The 18,418-nt window shown below is 37.7% G+C and overlaps 1 protein-coding gene across 6 annotated transcripts in view; it reads left to right on the top strand.

Moving 5' to 3' along the window:
- Nucleotides 1-4,264: 4,264 nt before the first annotated feature.
- The window catches only part of gramd1bb (GRAM domain containing 1Bb), a 101,184-nt gene continuing 87,030 nt past the window's right edge, over nt 4,265-18,418 (top strand). For 5 of the 6 annotated variants that reach the window (XM_086079833.1, XM_086079832.1, XM_086079830.1 and 2 more), the window contains exon 1: nt 4,266-4,403. The gene's annotated coding sequence lies outside the window, so the exon portion shown is untranslated. Of the gene's footprint in view, nt 4,404-18,418 lie in introns of all 6 variants that reach the window. The other variant, XM_086079828.1, reaches the window with a different exon arrangement.

Here is an 18,418-nt window from a genome sequence, read left to right as displayed (position 1 = left end):
TGATTCACAGTACATCCATCCACCCAAGTTGATATGCTTCTGAGATTTTGTGGCTAGAATAGTAAGTCATGCCACTTTTTTTTTGTATGGACGCATTCACGTGGATTCAAGCAAGCAAAATGTTCTACGTGGTAACCTTTTAAAAAAAAATCAGCTATGCACCCGCTTTCAGTGCAAATATCAACATGTGCTAAATTTCCAAATGCCAAACGTGTCACTAACATCCTCAGTTTGAAAATCCTGTCAGATTCTAAGCAAACAATATGCACACAAAAAATGGCAGAAGCAAGCAATGCTATTAGAATTGGCACTTATTGAATATAAATATAATATTCTTGAAATTGTCCACCACATAGGGGTTCAAAAAATAATCACTGCTTATCTTTTATTTATTTTTCTTTTCTTCTTTATTGCAATATATAGCTTTCTGAGACGGGACAACATGTCGAAATGTGAAATAATATGCAAACATACTTGGTATTGCTTTCAATCTAATTATCATATTCCAAAATATAAATCTTGAAAAATAATCACATTGTTGTTGCTTTGACCTCATGTATGCGTTGGCGTGAAATGTGAGGCACATTATCATCAGCACTTTAAAGGTTAATTACACAGAGTACATTATAATGAAACATGTGAGATGACAAGCGGTAGACAACGGTGACCTTCTCTCCCACAAGTGGAGCAGAAAAATATTAATCAGATCATTTGTTAATTATCAGGGTGAACAGGCAGACAAGTATATTCGATTTACACTGAAGCCACTAAATACAAACACAGACTATTTTGTGTTGTGGTCTGATTTGTTTGGATTTGAAAACTAAATATCACATCCAGATCAATTATATTTGTGCTAATTAGTTCCAAAATGTATTGTGAAAACTTCATTTTGAATAGGCAATGGAAAAAAACCTAATCAATCACAAAATTATTAATGACTAACTAATTAAATTAATTACTTAGCAGTGGTATTTAACTATTTAAAAAGCATTTTAGTGCTCTGTCCAGAAACACAAGGCGAAGCAAAGTTTCCCAGGTCCAGCAAAAGAAAAGCAGCCCTAAAAAGATGATTAGCCACCGCACCGCACCATCAAAACATACCCCCCCCCCCCCCCATTTAGAGAATTGACGTCTTAATGTATAGACTAAGCCCATTATAAAACTGAAACTCGTTCTTGGGAAAGTATAAAGATTAACATTTCCTTCTTAAAATACATTCCGTCCAAAATCCTGCTGACACATCATAAAATGAAAATCATATTGAAAAGATATAAAGTCCTACTCAAGTATGGCCTTTTCTTTCATTGAATTCAGCCTTCACACAAGGTATTTAATGTCCGATATCAGCTTCAGTCATTTAATTGGAAGCTTGCAGGTTCTATGCTTTTATTCATCAGGACAAATGAGGCCATGAGTATTTGAGCAGAATGTTAATGTGCTTTGAGACTCTCGCCAATAAAAATGCCAACAGGTGACCTTGAGATAATCCTCAGATTAAAGGGCAGCTGCTTTGCTTATGACTATTGATGGACTGCGGCCATGAAAATTACCCTCAGCCCTAAAATAGCGGCTGTCGTTTAGCAATAACGGAAGCCCAGGTAAAATAACGGATGGGTAGATTGACGATACAGTTCGATTCGGCTTGAAATATTAAAACTGACGGAAGGGCGTCCCGACTGTTGACGATTAGCGAATGACAGAGGCTCAAAATTCATTATCTCATTCACTGCCATTGACAGCTATAGACGTCAAAAATTCATTTGAACTATTTCTATTAGTATAACATTCGTTTCCACTTTTGCTAACAAGAGTATGAAAACCTAGAATTTTTTTAATTGTACATTCAGAACAGATATACAATTTGTGATTAATTGTTAGTTAACTAGTGAAGTCATGTGATTAATTACAATTTAAAAAAAAATATCGCCTGAGGCCCCTAATTAAAAAAAATATATAAAAAATGAGGGGCGTCAGACGTTTACATTTTTTTATCGTAATTAATCGCATGACTTCAATAATTGACTCACGATTAATCACAAATTTTATATCTGTTATAAATGTACAATACATTTTTTTTTTAAATATTTGTTCATAAAAAAATTAATGAAAAAAAAAAGAAATAGTTCACATGAATTTTTGACGTCTATAGTCGTCAATGGCAGTGAATGAGTTAATGTGCCCACCTCTGGATATAACAGTGTTTCATCTAATAGCCATTATAGTAAACGTCAGATTTCCAAAGAATTTGACCCAAGAGTAGCTTAAACAAGCTGAACACAAGGCCCCAAGAACTGATTAAATTACAACAATTCAACATCCAACGTGAATGTAACGGCTTGTTAATTGAACATTTAAGTGTTGAACTTCATTTTTTTTTTAAAAGAAAGGAAACGTGCTCTTAGTCAACCTGTTATTAAGCTGCCAGGTGGACCCTAGCCAATGGCTCAGGTCACTGCATGACTATTTTTATCGACAAGACAACTCCACCGCTTGCTCTTCGACTCCCTCCTGCTGTTATCCCCTTAAAGCGTGGACATTTTCTGCACGGAGAGAAAACCAGTGGGGATGTGGAGGGGAGTGAAAGGGAGGGTGCGAGTGGTGTACTTTTAGGGGAGATTCTCCTCATTCTATGATTATGCATCACAACTGAGCAGCTCAAAATAGCACATCCCTACAGTGCATCCAATCCGATCTTGCACACACACCAGCTCCGAGCGCATGTACACATAACGTATAGGCTAATGTATCACATTTTGGTGCCAGCACAGGGAATTCTTCTTTTATGAAAGATGAGTCATAACATCTGCTTTGTTGCTGTTTTTATTACCTCCATACGCATTGAGTCTGTTTTTTTTTGTGTGTGGGTGTGTGTTTTTCCGGCAATCCATTCAGAATCAGTTTTAATTGCACAGGAAATGCAAAACATTCTTCAGCTAGCCTTCCTGCCTTCCTTTCCTCAGTCTTTCCTTTGATCTCTTGAGGTGTCCCTAATTTGTTGGAATTTAGATGTTTCTGGGGTTGGTGAAAGATTCTGGTTGGTAACCCGGTGGGTAGTAGGTGATGTCTGGTCGGTGCTGGATTTCACTTTCCTTTCTTTTCTTTGATCCTTCCTCGGGTCTCCTGACAACCTCACGTCTCTAGCTGGATTCCGAAGTGTTTGGTTTAGATGAACGGTGTGGGATTTTTAACTAATTCACTGCCATTGACTGCTATAGACGTCAAAAATGTATTTGAACTATTTCTATTAGTTTTTTTCCACTTTTGTCAACAAGAGTATGAAAATCTAGAATTGTTTTACTGTTCATTTAGAACAGATATAAAATTTGTGATTAATCGTGAGTTAACTAGTGAAGTCATGCGATTCAATTGCGATTACATTTTTTAATCGTCTGACGCCCCTAATTTTTAATAATCTTTTCTTTTTTTAAATCGCGTCAGGCGATACATTTTTTTTAAACTATAATTAATTGCATGACTTTAATAGTTAACTCACGATTAATCACACATTTTATATCTGTTCTAAATGTACAATAATTTGTTTTCTAGATTTTCATACTCTTGTTAAGAAAAGTGGGAAAAAAATGTTAAACTAATAGAAATAGTTCAAATGAATTTCTGATGTCGCTAGCCGTCAATAGCAGTGAATGGGTTAATAGGTTTTAGGTTGAATTAATGAGCACACACTCACACGCACGCACGTATGCACACACTTGCCCGCACATGCACATTCTCACGCACATACAAAAAAATAAAAAAAAGAGAAAAAAAAAGAGAGGGAGCAATGATGATGACATGTCGAATCGGTAAAATTACCGAATGAACAATACTGAGCTCTCTCTCAAAAAAAGAACCAAAAAAAAAAAGGAAATGCAAAACATGAAATAAAGCTCTGTTCAAATTGTCTGCAATTTTTAACCATCCCAATTTCCAGGCATCCATTTTAACCCGAACACGTGTTCCAGTGTACAAGAGGATTGTAGATAACTGAGCTAACAGGAGTGTTGTTGTCTGCCTTTTGCTATTTGCATATGATTGTGTGTGTACAGCACAGTGCGCTGCTCTGTGGTTGCCTCAGTGAATGCACGCCTATGAGTGAGTGAGTCAGTCCAAGTGGAGCAGGATGAGGAAGTAGAGGGAGAGAGGGAGCTGAGAAATGGTGAGAGGGGAGGGGGGGTGGGTGGATATTGTGCATGGGCAGTAACGGGAGCAGGAGGAGGTTGTGATTCCTCACGGAGAGCATCCTTCTGTCTCGGCTCCAGCCTGAACGAGGAAACCCTCAGCTGGAAGTACACTTCTCTCCTCTCATGTAAAGGGACGGAGGAAGAAGAGGTAGCCTGACTTCCTTTTGTAAACCTGCTTGACAGATGGCAGTATGATCTTTGACTCCACTCCACAGCAAGGTAACGTATCATGCCACCTCTCGTTGACAGCTTTTTAATAGCAATACAAAGCTGCATGTCGCATACATTTGTCCTGCCTGCATGTGCTTGAGTGAATGAGCCAATAAGCCAAATGTGACGCTTTCATTCAATGTTTAGGCAGTGTCAGGAGGGATGCGATAGCTCAGAAGTACTTTTGACCCGATCGCCACCTCATCAGCACCGAAACTGAGTGGACTTATTTGACTTGTCGGGAGGCTTGAGATAAAGGTGCTCGTAAGCAGTCAGGTATTCTGAGGTAAAGATGAAGGGTGCAGTGTTTCTCACCTGCCAACAGCCATAAATAAAGTCAGTGGTGTTTTCCTCTGCAGTACACGAACCAATAGTTGGGACTTGGAGAAAAATAATGGAGTGTCTACTTTTATAAATGTGATTTGCCTTGAAAGAAGAATACATTAACTAAGTGCCCCCCCCCCCACCCCCCTACTTTGTGCTCTGTTAGTAACTGAGGATTAGCATCAGGTGACTTGGATACAGGCCATCCTTTCTTTTGATAAAAGTCTCCACACAATGTTCTAGCTTCTCCCAAACATCGGACACGGTTGGACGCATATTGTTTGATTTCCTTAAGAAAATACAAATCAGACAGTTTTTCAATCTAGGGAAGTTTGCTCCCAAAACAATACAGTGTGTCCTCAGACATGCACACGCACACATACTTACCATGATCCTCATAACAAAGCTTCAATCAGAATGTTGATTTGACCTGATTAACAAGTCCGCATTTTAATCGGAGGGGGGAGTGGTGTTTCTAAAGCGATTTCCCACCTTTAGGTTGCAACATATGTTATTAGTTCTACTGTACAGTAGTGATGACATGATAACGGAAATATTGTGACATTGTGATATCAAAATTGCCATGATATCATCTTTGTCATGTCACGACATTTAAAGCAGCACATCTATTAAAAAAAGGTTGTTTTCCATTTGTCCAGTTCCAGCACCTTTTGGTGGTTATCTTATTAGTGTAATTAAATTTTAATCAGGCAGGTTTTTGGCCATCTAAGACCTGCGCTAATGGCCTGATGAAGGGAAAGTAACACGTTGGTGTTCCTCCACAAATTGGCTGGATTCACAATGTGTGCCTCAAGTCACGTGTTATTAGACATTGAGTTTCATGTTACCTGTATTATTTGAACTATGTATGACCTCATTTAATTGGCATTGCATAGACATTTACATGCAACTGTTCAAATGTATTTGAAGTGTTTTGTTCTAGAAACCACATGCACACAAGCAAATTAAATAGTCCAAAGGGAAAAGCTGGTCTGATTATTGCTCACATGGACAAAACTATGTTCTAACCATGCAGACAAACTGCGGGGGTTATCACTACCGTAAATCAGTAATGCCAGCAAATATTTTTCAACATATCCGTCAAAAACATTACTTTTTGCCCACTTCAGCCGAATACAGCATTGTGAACTACAAAGACCATGAACATTTGCGCCGCTGAGCTATTAGGAGCAGGAGCACATGACTGGCCAAGCCTATTTCTTTGTCATTGCTGTTATTATGTACAAAAACACAATATTGTTTATTTTAATTTTTTTAATATGAGCTTTTTTTTAACAATGAGTTTTATACAGCCTTTAATATTTAATATTGCCAACCTCCCCATAATATTGTGATAAATATCGCATAATGAGGTTCGATACCATCTGTTAATCAACGTTTGCTTTATTGAACCGATGCACATACAGTAGAAAAAAAAAAGTCATATCCATCCACAGCATAAGGTGGAAATCCGTTGCACATGTAGGCGGAAGTTCCGCCTCTGCATCATTGATCTTCAAATCACATATGAAAGAGCATTTAATTGTTGTTGCTTGGGTACTGTTTTCATGACCAGCGTAAATCTTGTTGTGCAGCGTATCTCTCGGATTAGACTGCTGTTGGTAATTCGCAGATGACAAAGAAGACGAAGGGCTTCGCCACTCTGGAAGTGGTCACGGCCGACTTCAATTATGGCCAGTCGAAGCGGCTCCCTTTAAACGCGGAACACTAGTTATGCACTTGGAGTTTTGACTGACACCCCAGCAATACCCCCCCCCCCCAGCTCGATCGTTCAAATACAATGATTCAGAGGATTTGATGCCTGCTGTTAACATATTTCAATTCAATTAAATATTTGTTTTCATTCATTTATAAAAGAAAGAAAATACAATATAAAACAATATTCAGTGTTGAATGAAAAGAAGCAGAAAGAAGTTGTTTTGTCTCTGCCCCAATTCTCCCCAGAGTTCAGTTACAAGCTAAAGTAATTAAAAAAAAAAACTAACAAAAACCTAAATAAAATTGTGACAGCTCGTCTCAGAGTCACATATGTACTCGGTTTATAATTTGATTTCTGACATTCGTAACAACAAAAATGACAATGGCATAACTTTCCAACTTAATCTTGTTCATATTTCTTTAATAAAATGGATTTATTCATTCTTTAAAAAAATTTTTTTTAATTGGATTCTTTGATTTTTTTTTAATTAACATTGTTCCATAAGATGATTCCTATTTAGAAATCAAATAAATCATGTACATACCAGGTGTTGTGTGGGGTGCTGACCAGTGTGCCATGGCCCACCAGGGTAGCATCAATGGCGGAATTATCCAATTTCACTTTATTATTTAAGAAAATGTATATTTATTGATTACAAATATACCTTTGTTCGTCTATCTATTCCAGCTAAATATAGTGACATCCAGAAAAATTGAATCCTCCTCCTTGAGGTAGCAGAAAATGCAATAAAACCGTGTCTACCCATGCAAGTTGCTATATATATATATAAATTGAGTATTGGATAAATAAAGATCGTCATTATTTTAGTATTCATTTTTTCTTTTCTTTTCTTTTTTTGAGTGTGCTATTAGAGTTCACTTTTGTAAAATGGGTGCCTTGCCTAAATAAAAGTTGAAAACCGCTGACATATTCAATTGTGCAAGTGGTCATAATATTGTGGCTGGTCAGTATATATTATAATTATTTTTTTTAAATATGTAATATTGTTATTATCATTATTTATTTGTGGAACAATATAAATATTAGCATTATCTTGATACAATTACCATGTGAACAAGATATCTTTTTTCTCGTATGCCTAAAAGAGTCAAACTGTGAGCATGTGCTAATTTGTAATCTTACACGCTAGTGTCTTTCCTCACATTGGGTTCCATACTGTTTAATAGAAACGAACACTCCAGCTGCCTGTTCGAAGTCGATCCCTTTAATAATCTCTCTGTTAATAAACAACCTTTATTAACATTCCTGCACTAATCGCCTGCATGCCCACCCCCGCATAAAAATGAAAGGCTACAAAAGCTTAGCGTACTTGGCATACTTTACTGGTATTAGGAGGTGTTAATGGAAGCCGCATTGACCCCGTTTTGTGTTCAGACCTAGAGATTTGCTTTAGTAATAAATTGCAGTATGACTCAACAGTCCCTGACATATTGGCATGAATTCAGATATAAAATATAGAGTTGATTCTTCCCAAGTATTAAGAAGTTATATTTTATATCAACATGCATGGGTCTTCTTCTGATCGATCCTTTAATTTGGTGCAACCATCTCTGGTCAAGTGTAAATCTGGACTCGTCAGACCACATGACCTTTTCCCATTCCATTCTTTTATGCACCTTTGCAAATGTTCAGCCTTTTTAATGTCACTTCTGAGTCATTTTCTACAGGCTGTGCAGCGGACTAGTCTTTCTACATTGTGAAAGTTGTCATATTCAGCTCTATAGCCATTATGCATATAGTTTTACTGCTGAAGTTAATGAATTGGAGTTTTAGCAAGTGTTTAGATTACCCGCCTCTACAGTCGAGATAGACGTCAAATCTCAGCTCAGGAAGTATGGCTTCCTCCCATGCTCCAAAAAGACTAATTGTACAGGGGTCAGAATGTGAGTATGAATGGATTTGCGATCTATTTATGCCATGCAATTGGCTGGCAATCAATCCAGGGCATATCTTGCCCCTTGCCCAGTTCACTTTGACACTGCAAGTGTTGTTTTATATCAGTTCATCTGTGTCATTTAGTTAACTGCAAATGCAAGCAGTACTCCCTTTGCTCTGGCACTGGAGTTGACTTTGCTTCTGGGAAATATGTAAACAACTTGCAAGTGTGATGCATAATTTGTTTCTGTCATCATGAACTTTGAATGAAAGTAAATTGTGATTATTAAGAGCCATTACACAGCCGTTACACATGTATAATGTACAGTACTCATTTAGTCACCTCCAGCTCTTGGCTTTTTGAATGTGTGCCAGGGAGAGCTATAGAATAACATAACATAATAACATTAAACTGGCCAGATGCTGCTGCTTCAAGGGGCAGTGCAGCAGATGTTCATGCATGCTGAAGGCCATAATTGCAACTCGTTTTGTTAACTGGACAGGTTACATGTGCCCCATAATTACTCACCACGTTCTGCTGTGTGGTTTACCTCTATTAATACAAAAGAGTTATTTAGTACTCGATTTAAAAAAAAAAAGAGCTTGAATTTCTCCCAAAAATGGATGCAAAAATGTGGGACTGTTCATTAAATGTACAGTACATACCAGACTGCCCCCAAATAGTTGCATTTTGCTCCTAAAAATTGAGACAGTGTAAGTACTTGCACATGTAGGCCTACAACCAATACATTTGCTGAATTATTTATTTTTTATTCTGTGTCTTGAATATTTCTTATGTGGTTGATAAACATCTGCTTCACGCTTCAGTCGATTCATCAGTAGTATAATGCAAATAAGCGGAGTGAATATTTACTTTGAAAATTGGCTTGCAGTTTGTAGCCATACATGTTTTACTTCTGTCACAAAAATTTCAGGATAGAGGCCACTGTGCTCCTAGTTAATAAAATAAAATAAAATAAAATAAAAGAAGAAGAAGAATCATCATCATCATCTTCATCATCATCATCTTCATCATCATCATCATCATCATCATCATCATCATCATCATCATCATAATAATCACTGTCACTTTAGCCCCCTGGCCCCCAAAATGTCTGTGACCGTCTTTGGCTCTATTTATGTTCCTAGTGCAAGTCTGGCACGAGATGTGGTCTAAATCTGCACATGAGCGGGCTAGATTAAGTGTTGGTATTTTCGCAGACCTGTGCAAGCTATAAGTAGCACTTTTTTTTTTCAACACGTCCTCCAACAATAACGACCATATTGGTCGTTTTACCATGCAACAAAATACGATCAAGTGTTCCGTATTGTATTTTAGCGACCTCTATCGGCCATGTTGTATCAGCCATGTCAAATAGCGAAAAAAAGTGTCGAACCTGTGTCGTCTGGCCGGAAGACAAACGTTTATCTTACCGAGCTAAAAGGCCGGTAATGAGTTTAGTGTTTTTGTTTACATGTATGTCAATTCACCGTCACAGGTTAGGATGATGCTTCAGTGAGGTTATACAGTACACTTAAGCAATCCCTGGCCAAATACCTCAGTCAGATAAACACTTATCTTTGGACCAGACGGACCGGGTTCTAATCTTTCTTTTGGATTTTTGCGCTATTTAACATGCCTGATAGAGGTCGCTAAACTAAAATACGTAACACTTATGGTCGTAATTTGGCACCTTTTCAAAACGACCTATGTAGCCGTATTTATTGAAGGACTGTCTATTTTTTTTTTTCCTTTTAAAGGAAGTTTTCCCTGGTGACTCCCAATCCCTTACTTTCATGATACTAATCTTAGTTCATCAACACAATGTGTGTCAATGCCAATGTTTGTACAGCATGAAAACATCCATCCATTTTCTTAACCGCTTGTCCTCACAAGGGTCACGGGGGGCGCTGGAGCCTATCCCAGCTGGCTACGGTCCTTGCCAGCCAATCACAGGGCACACAGAGACAAACAACCCTCCACACCTATGGACAATTTGGAGTGTTCATTTAACCTGCCATGCATGTCTTTGGAATGTGGGAGGAAACCGGAGAAAACCCACGCGAGCACGGGGAGAACATGCAAACTCCGCCCAGGAAGGCCGAAAACGGGACTCGATCTCACATCCGCTGCACTGGGAGGCGGACGTGTTAACCAGTCACATGCCAACCTGATCATAAACGATAAAATGAAAAACAGGGGTGAGGGTGGCGGCAAGACCAACAAAAACAATTTCAAAATACTTTTTAATCTTATTTTTCTTGCTTTTCCAGCTGTTTCTGACACACCCTACATTTTTTAATCTTTCGTATTTCACTCCATTTGTTGGTGCAGCAACCAAAAGCAGGTGCGTGCTGACTGGGGAAATTTTAAAATAAACACTTGGTTGATAGTTTATTGTAGACTACATGAAAATCCACAGTGAAAGCAAATTCTTTCAAAAACAGGAGGCAAGCTTTTTGAGCAAGGCTGCATCTGTGCGTGACATCAATCATGACTGCTAGACCCACTTTCACGCTTCCCCAAACTTTTGTTATGTTACAAAAAGCCTCATTTGCATGGACAGTTAAATTCATCAATTCAGAAGAAAACACATAATATATGAAAACCTTGTTTTTACTACACGCGTCTGACACACTCACCAGAAGGGTGCAAATATGCTGGATAAATTGAAAGCTTTATGGACAACTTTAAATACATTTTTCAAAAGCCAGCAATAACTACGGGCAGTAAATGCTGCAAGTAACTCACATGATGAATGGCTTCCGTCTCGCTTCTCAACTAACTTTGTCATTGACGTCTTGTTTGTTTATCAACCATTAATCAATAGCACACTTTAGTCGGGGAGTTTGTTCAATTTAGCGAATGATTCTATAATAACAGAACCAACAGATTCAGAAAAACTCAACAGAGCACATTCATTGCAATCAAAACACAATCCTTTCTCCACCTGTGACTTATGAGCAGATTGTGGTGCTGAGGTCCTTTGAGAGAAATGGAATCTCTTTTTTCTTAGGCTGCATATGGAAAGCCTCAGCACAATAATTAACTACTTGTAGCTGTTTGAACGCTGATTTGTTTTTCCTAACTGGGAAGGAGCCCAATGGGAACCCCTCTTAGCACCCAATCTGTATAAGCCTTATTAATTGCAATTGTAATTGGAATGGACTTCATTCGGTGCATATACAGAGAGCAGATCCTGCTTTTTAATTATTGTAATTGATATCATAAAGGCAAGTAAAGCATTTTAACAAGGACAATTTGTGAAGGTCAGACACTTGAGAGTCTCTTTATTATCGTAAAGTACAGACACTGACTGCACGATTAAATTGTTGATGCCGTGTATAGCAAGCGATGACTTTGTGGTTCTTTATTGCCTGACATCTTGCTGAGGTTGTTTTCTGTCTGAATTCTTATAATGAATGTGCAGTGGATTGTGGTGACAGTCCTGTCAATATCTTGGTGTAAATCTTTGCTTCATTTTGCTTTGATCCATGATCTCGCTGCTCGTGTAATTTAGAGAGTTATTTGTTCTCAAAGTTTGCCATAAGGTCGGAATTGCTGTCATATATTCAAGTTTTACACATTCGATATGTGACTTCCAACCCAATTATTAAATAATATTTTTTAGCAATGTGCAGACAGCAGCTTGTCTCTCTGCGTATGCGGCTCTGGAGACAAACGAATAAAAGTTTAACATATTCAGCAACATTTTCTGCATAAATTGAAATCCCCCCCCAAAATCCACAAAATGATTTATTCACCGGGTGACAGAGTCATCAAATGAAGAGCTGATTGCGCCCTTTAGGGAAGCACTTCTAAAACCTTAGACAGACATATTAATTCATACAGTTTAAATCTTAGGGGTGGAACTACTGATCAACGGACGAAGGAAAGGAAGCATAATTCACTAAGCATTGGACTGTTCTCCCTCTAAGAAGGGATGTGAGCTGTGTTTAGACTGTTCAGAGTTCATCATAACGTACAGACAGTGTTGGTAAAGTTTATTTTCTATACAAACTAAAACCAAAATCTACATTAATCTATGATTAAAAACAATATAAAGTGCCAATATAATCATAATCACAACTCCCACATCATACTTCCGACTTGCTTCAAAAATTCACACCTATTGGGGTATATACCTTTGGCAGATTGCAGTTCAGGTGTTATTTTTATTCATTTATCTTTCAACTCCAACTAATACTTTGTAATTTTCACATAATCTATCTTTTTCGATTTCCTTAATAAGCATTCAATTTAGCATTCAGCTGTTAGCATTCAGCTTTCAGCATTCCCAAGCAATTTCTACAGAAATTGCACTTAGTCTAGTCTTAATGTGCAAATCTAACTTTGTAAGAGTTTTACCAGACTTTTTATATACAAAAAAAACAAACACAATTAGTTTAAGAGGTGAACTTGAAACTTTGACTAAAGGCAGATTAAATATAGAAGCAATCAAATGTCTTGTTGTTGCTGTGGAAACTGAGCTGTCACTTTGAACTGTTCTTTCGTGACCTCAAATCTTTGTTGGCAAATCCTATACAAATGTGTCTCTCCATAAATTAGTAAAGGGGTGAAGGAAGCAGAAAATAACATCCGCACATTATTTATCATCCAGCCTAGAGTTGCAGCTTAAAGTAAATGGCAGATGACGAGGATGTGACTTTTGCAAACTGCATGCGGCTTCTTCAACATCTTCTATTTGTCATACATTCTATGTCCATTTTCTTGACATTTCCATTTTCTTTTCCACCTTTTCTGAAAGTGATTCAATGAAGTGAAAATGTAATCTGGTTTGTTTACCGGAACACTCGCGGCATAGCGTTTGCTTTATTGTTTGAAACTGCTAGAACTGATTTGGCGAGGGGTTTGTCAAACTTAGAGCAGACCGTAGGTGTATTTAGTCCTTTTTTAGGGGCGCTTGAGTACCTCAAATAAATGAAAATAATAACCAGAGACCAGTGGGTGCTGATGGTGCTCCGACATTCTCTACAGCCAGCTACAGAATTGGACCATCAACTCTGTCTTTGTTCATGGAATCATGCAGCAGTTCGCAGAAAATAAGAAATAAAGGGAAACCTTGTATTTCTTCTTATTTTACCTGGAAACCAAAGCTTGCGTTTTCTCTCCTGTTTTTGCTTAGAGATTCCTTCCCTACTCTCTGTGGAGAACACAGCAGCAATGTTATATCCAAGGCCATGAAACATTGCACACTGAGCCCAGGAGAGCCTTGGGCAATAGCTACAGAGATGGGATAGAACTTAAATGTATGGTGTGTATGGCTTTGCAGTGTATTTAATCATCGAGTAGTGCTATATTGCAAAGAAAGTAAGGCTGTTAAATGATAGACAAATGGATCGATATTGTATTCATTCTTTGAGGAAAATTAGATTGTTACATCAGCAGTACGAATTACACTATATACTCATATTAACTCTATGAAGCCAAAAGGATCATGTTAAATGCAAGACATTTTGAGCCCTCTAATTCATGAGTATAATATATTTTTTCCCATTAAAACCCTGACGTGTATGACGGACACATGCATTGCACGGATAATCCATTAGAGGGCAGTATCATGCAGCTGATGGCTTTTCTAGTGGCCTTGCAAGATCGCCCCAATTGAGAAAGGAGAGACACCTGGACTTATTAATAGTAGGAAATGTTCTTTCTGATTTTTGGAAATACTAATATGTTCGATAAGTATCTTTATTATAATATTTTTGACAGTTATAAATGTACGGATTTAAAGCATTGTGACCGGATGCATCAAATATGACACAAATCAAAAGTCATATGTGGAAGTAGATTTAAAAAAAAACCCAATGCTTGTTTGTTCAAAAGGACCAATAACTACTCTACAAGGAGTCCTCGAGTTACGTCGTACGCAACCTACGTCGTTTCGACTTTACGGCGCCCGTGCCTCGTCCATAGCACCTTCTTTTTTGTTAAATTCCCGCAGTAATCACGGCATTTTAAATGTATCTAAAGTTGTGTTGTTGTTACCTCCCTCAACAGATGTTATCGAGCAGGTCGCCTTGTCATCAGGCGCGTCACATTTCTATGTTTATAACTCCGCTCTGCCGTCCGTCAGCAATGAATGTCCGGGAACACGAAATATTGGTTCTTCCGTGTCGCCAAAATATGTTTTTTAAATTACTGTACAAACTATCTTGGTGTAAATATCGACAGGGAAATCCAACTTAAGTCGAAATTTGGGTTACATCGCCAGCGTAGGAACGAAACTACGCCGTAACTTGAGGACTCCCTGTATTTACAAAGAATCTGAATTTTCTCTCATTTATTTCATGGTTCGGGCTTTTTAAATATAAGCAGTATAATAGGAACAACCAACAAAATAAAAAGTAAATAATAAAGACTAAATACTTGTTTGCCCCATATTTATAATGGCATGGTACACACACAGTTCAGATGATGAAAATAGTAATTTAGTCATTGAAAAGTGATCGCTGAGAAATTGGGGTCAGCCTTTATGATCTTGTTGTAAAGTGTGTGACCCTTCCATGTGAGCTAATGAATAACTGAGATGGGATTTTATAAGCAGCACATTTGGCAGCAATGTGGGTGTCTTTGAATGGCAGACATAGTTACTGAGTGTGTGCCATGAATTACTCTCAGTGACTGCACATTACAACCACACCATCTACCCGGAATTCCTCTCCCTGGCAGTAGATGCTTGTTGCAACTGCACTCTTATCACACATTAGCTCCTGTACATGATTAGCTTATGTATTAGCGTAAAACAAATGGGTAAACATGAGGAAAAGTCAACAGTCCCATTCTTATTATGATGTCAGGATAAACTCCACTGGTTTTAATCACATCTCGAGCAACTGTAAAATTCCCTTTTTAACATGTCTGTATTAATGAATGACTTGAAATCTTTCCCTTAATGGAGCTCACATACATCGTTTCAATGTCCTCCATGTGCAAGTTATGTTTTTGCCTGTCAAACGGTCCCATCAATTGAAAATGTGTGGTATTAAGGCAAAATTCTAGCAACTTTTTCAAGGTTAAGTGTGGTTTGGTCTTGGAGGTAGTAATTTCCACATTTTCGAAATGTCCAGTCTAAATGGCCCGATGTCACTGAATGGGGTCTGAAACAACAAAGCCTGCTCCAAAGTCATTTCATTTTTTATTTAATTTAATTTCATCTCATTTTTATTCTGGACACATGGCATAACTCCACTCTAAAAGCTTTTCAGTTGCCATGTCTGCTTTGCACGTGGACTGCACCTGACATGTGGTAGCGTGATTCATAGAAAAAGTACTAGCTTGAGTTGCAAGGCATTTATTTATTCTCATGAATGACCCACACTGTCATTTATTGGGTAGGCCTAACTGCAGTCCAATGATAGAGGAAGTGTAGTATTTGTCTGCGAGTAAGTTGAGGTTGTTGTCATTATGAGAAAGTGTGCCCCTCCATAGTCTGATGCCTCTCACTAACCATGCTAAACATGCTAATGGTTTGACTGGAAAGTTTCTGTGCCACTTCTCCATCAATGGTGACATTGTCTGAATTTTGTATAGAACTGAAGAAGTGGCATGCATAAAAAGCCACACTCAGTGGGTGTGCAAAGTCGCAATTACTCACACCAGCACGCGACGGCAGACAGGCCTCCCACATGGTTTGTCTGTGAACTTTAACCCTTCCTGCTCACAGATGCTGAAAAGGTCAAGCATAGTGGCTGTCAGGCCTTGCTTGTGTGCTAGCCATCTCCGTTTAAATATACAAATTGTTGTGCAACAGTTTAATATGCTTTAATAACATGACAAACATACAAGTATAACATACATTTTTATACACACGCACACGCACACGCACATGAACAGACTCACGCACACACACGTTTGCTACCACAACAGAAAGAAAAAGGTCAATATCACCAGATTTGTGAAGCTTTCTATAAAAAAAAAAAGTTTTTACTTACCCTTCAAAAAAATAAAATGCAGTTGGAAAAGTAATCCAACTACAAAAATATTGAAGTAATTTAACTTGATTGCTTTTTTACTTTTGCAGCAATCTAATACAAAATATACTAATGAAGACAAATAAATCCATATTAATACAATATTCATTTATATATACAGTTATTGTCTGGATTTTTCTGTCTGTTTACATGATAAATTATGTTAAAACGTGATATAAATCCGTAGCATTATTATTATTATTATTATATTTGGCTTCCGTGTTCGGCAGAACAATGCTAACAATTCCCAGTAGTATGTGTGTCTTCTTTTAAATCTCTTGAGTAGTTTTAAACACTTGTCCTTATTTAATTTTTTTTTTTACAATATTAGGGAAGCACATTATCGTTACGTAGCTAGTAACTCTAATTTATACGGCAAAAAAGAACTGTCAGAGTACTTTTCGTGTCGATCAATTTTACTTGGGACTGCGCTCTTCTATACTACTATGAAATACATAAATAATTAAGTGTTTTAAAAAGCATGAAAAAAAGACACAAAAATATACATCAACTACACCCGAGACCTTAACTGAACGGAATTCCTTCATTTTGTTCAGTTTAATGCAGACGCCAAACTTATCACGTTATAACATCAATATTATCACTTTAAAATGTGAAATTCATCATGTTTATCATGTGACATTTTCCCAGATAAATACAATTTTTTTTAATTTTAACTTTAAACTAAATTAAAATATCATATTGTTTATCGTAATGGTGAGTATAATGTGGCTTACTTTGCTTGAAAGTGATGTGACTTACATTTGCTACGAGAGCCTTTTCATACAACCTATTTGCATAAACCCAACGCATGAGACCCCTAATTTGCCATTTAAATAAACAGCTGGTATTATGACCACTTGCACAACGTAATCACTCCTAAGCCTTATTAATGTCCGATTTTATAGAGATTATGATGTTTAATCGGACGAAGTCCTGTTCAACATCACTTCAAACCACACTCACACTAATAAGCACATCATCATTGTTGTCATTTACCGTTGTGATGATTGCAACAAAAGTTATTTTAAAGTAGCAGGACGGAAACTGGACTTCATCAAATCAATAAAAATGTTTCTTTCTTGGGGTTGTTTTGATGAAGCTAATTACAGCACGCGGCAGTGTTCACGTCAACGTAATTATATGTGCTTGGAAAAAAAAGCGTAACCAATGAAGAGTCAAAGAATGGAAAGGGATGTACATTGTGATGTTTGGCAGGAGACTCTCAGAGGAGCCAGTTGTGGTGTCCACCTATTTTTTTTTTTATATATAATTTTTTTTATATAATTGTTTTTTTTTGTTTTGTTTTTTAAAGAGCTCACAGTATTGTTCATTTGGTAATGTCATCATCATTGCTCTTTTTTTTTTCTTTTTTTTTTTAAAATATATATATATATATAGGGCTTCGGCCTTCCTGGGTGGAGTTTGCATGTTCTCCCCGTGCTTGCGTGGGTTTTCTCCGGGTACTCCGGTTTCCTCCCACTTTCCAAAAACATGCATGGCAGGTGAATTGGACACTCCAAATTGTCCATAGGTGTGATTGTGAGTATGGTTGTTCGTCTCTGTGTGCCCTGCGATTGGCTGGCAACTAGTTCAGGGTGTACCCCGCCTACTGCCCGAAGCCAGCTGGGATAGGCTCCAGCAACCCCTGCGACCCTTGTGAGGACAAGCGGTACAGAAAATGGATGGATGGATGGATGGATATATATATGTATATTTTTTTTGTATGTGGGTGAGTATGTGTATGTGCGTGCGTGCGTGCGTGCGTGCGTGCGTGTATTTGTTAGCTCACCAGTTGTGGTGTCCACCTATTGAATGCACGTATTTACTTTGTTGCCTCTCTGTAACAATTTCCGGATTGTTATGCCTGTCACCATGGACGATCAACAGTTGTCAAGTCATAATACAAAGTACATTGACTTTGTAGTCACTAATTGGAACTTTTAAGATGAAATGCTGAAGACATAGTTGTCTCTTGAATATACTGAAGCTTTCGGTGAGCCTTCAGTAAAATTGATTCTTTTTTCAGTGAAACATTTCTCTTTTTTTTTCTGTCCCATACTCTTGTCTTCTGTCTTCACTGCACATT

Source organism: Leptonotus elevatus, chromosome 7 (assembly GCF_054856555.1).
Source record: "Leptonotus elevatus isolate MCC_2025b chromosome 7, RoL_Lele_1.0, whole genome shotgun sequence".
NCBI classification, from domain to species: Eukaryota; Metazoa; Chordata; class Actinopteri; order Syngnathiformes; family Syngnathidae; genus Leptonotus; species Leptonotus elevatus.
Note: the sequence above shows the minus strand (reverse complement) of the source record. Positions and strands in the feature narration are given on the sequence as shown.